Raw genomic sequence first — 2500 nt, 5'->3', positions numbered from 1 at the left:
TTGTACCCAAGGGTAACAGGAGTAATGAAAAAGCCAGGATGAGCCCATGGTTTACCCAAAGGTGCAGGGAGGCAAAAACCAAGTGTGCTAGGGAATGGAAGAAATATAGAAGGCAAAGGACCCAGGAGAATAAGGAGAACAGTCGTAGAGCCAGAAATGAATATGCACAGATAAGAAGGGAGGCCCAAAGACAATATGAAAATGACATAGCAGCGAAAGCCAAATCTGACCCGAAACTGTTGTACAGCCACATCAGGAGGAAAACAACAGTCAAGGACCAGGTAATCAGGCTAAGGAAGGAAGGAGGAGAGACAACAGGAAATGACCGGGAAGTATGTGAAGAACTCAACAAGAGATTCAAAGAAGTGTTCACAGAGGAGACAGAAGGGACTCCAGAAAGACGGAGAGGTGGGGCACACCACCAAGTGCTGGACACAGTGCACACAACCGAGGAAGAAGTGAAGAGGCTTCTGAGTGAGCTAGATACCTCAAAGGCAATGGGGCCAGATAACATCTCCCCATGGGTATTGAGAGAGGGAGCAGAGGCGCTATGTGTACCCCTAACAACAATATTCAATACATCTATCGAAACAGGGAGATTGCCTGAGGCATGGAAGACAGCAAATGTAGTCCCAATCTTTAAAAAAGGAGACAGACATGAAGCATTAAACTACAGACCAGTGTCACTGACATGTATAGTATGCAAAATCATGGAGAAGATTATCAGGAGAAGAGTGGTGGAACACCTAGAAAGGAATGATCTCATCAACAGCAGCCAGCATGGTTTCAGGGACGGGAAATCCTGTGTCACAAACCTACTGGAGTTCTATGACATGGTGACAGCAGTAAGACAAGAGAGAGAGGGGTGGGTGGATTGCATTTTCTTGGACTGCAAGAAGGCGTTTGACACAGTTCCACACAAGAGATTGGTGCAAAAACTGGAGGACCAAGCAGGGATAACAGGGAAGGCACTACAATGGATCAGGGAATACTTGTCAGGAAGACAGCAGCGAGTCATGGTACGTGGCGAGGTGTCAGAGTGGGCACCTGTGACCAGCGGGGTCCCGCAGGGGTCAGTCCTAGGACCAGTGCTGTTTCTGGTATTTGTGAACGACATGACGGAAGGAATAGACTCTGAGGTGTCCCTGTTTGCAGATGACGTGAAGTTGATGAGAAGAATACACTCGATCGAAGACCAGGCAGAACTACAAAGGGATCTGGACAGGCTGCAGAACTGGTCCAGCAATTGGCTCCTGGAGTTCAATCCCACCAAGTGCAAAGTCATGAAGATTGGGGAAGGGCAAAGAAGGCCGCAAACGGAGTACAGTCTAGGGGGTCAGAGACTACAAACCTCACTCAAGGAAAAAGATCTTGGGGTGAGTATAACACCAGGCACATCTCCTGAAGCGCACATCAACCAAATAACTGCTGCAGCATATGGGCGCCTAGCAAACCTCAGAACAGCATTCCGACATCTTAATAAGGAATCGTTCAGGACCCTGTACACCGTATACGTTAGGCCCATATTGGAGTATGCGGCACCAGTTTGGAACCCACACCTAGCCAAGCACGTAAAGAAACTAGAGAAAGTGCAAAGGTTTGCAACAAGACTAGTCCCAGAGCTAAGAGGTATGTCCTACGAGGAGAGGTTAAGGGAAATCAACCTGACGACACTGGAGGACAGGAGAGATAGGGGGGACATGATAACGACATACAAAATACTGAGAGGAATTGACAAGGTGGACAAAAACAGGATGTTCCAGAGATTGGACACAGTAACAAGGGGACACAGTTGGAAGCTAAAGACACAGATGAATCACAGGGATGTTAGGAAGTATTTCTTCAGCCACAGAGTAGTCAGTAAGTGGAATAGTTTGGGAAGCGATGTAGTGGAGGCAGGATCCATACATAGCTTTAAGCAGAGGTACGATAAAGCTCACGGCTCAGGGAGAGTGACCTAGTAGCGATCAGTGAAGAGGCGGGGCCAGGAGCTCGGACTCGACCCCCGCAACCTCAACTAGGTGAGTACAACTAGGTGAGTACACACACACACACACTACACACACACACACAGTACACACACACTACACACACACTACACACACACTACACACACACACACACACACACACACACACACACTACACACACACTACACACACACTACACACACATTACACACACATTACACACACATTACACACACTGCACACACTACACACACATTACACACACACACACACACACACACACACACACTACACACACACACTACACACACACACTACACACACACACACACACACACACACACACACACACACACACACACACACACACACAACACCTGGAGCACCTGGAAAGAAACAAGTGTATAATTGACAACCAACGTGGTTTCAGGGAGGGAAAATCCTGTGTCACAAACCTACTAGAGTCTAGAGTTTTATGACAAGGTGACAGAAGTAAGACAAGAGAGAGAGGGGTGGATCGACTTCATTTT

General features: G+C 47.6%; 1 protein-coding gene across 1 annotated transcript in view; it reads left to right on the top strand.

The window, feature by feature from the left end:
- Positions 1–2500, top strand: part of LOC128691657 (uncharacterized) — a 94718-nt gene that overhangs the window by 59382 nt on the left and 32836 nt on the right. The window lies entirely within an intron of this gene.

This window comes from Cherax quadricarinatus, unplaced genomic scaffold, assembly GCF_038502225.1.
Source record: "Cherax quadricarinatus isolate ZL_2023a unplaced genomic scaffold, ASM3850222v1 Contig790, whole genome shotgun sequence".
Taxonomy (NCBI): domain Eukaryota; kingdom Metazoa; phylum Arthropoda; class Malacostraca; order Decapoda; family Parastacidae; genus Cherax; species Cherax quadricarinatus.
This window is presented reverse-complemented; position numbering and strand designations above follow the sequence as displayed.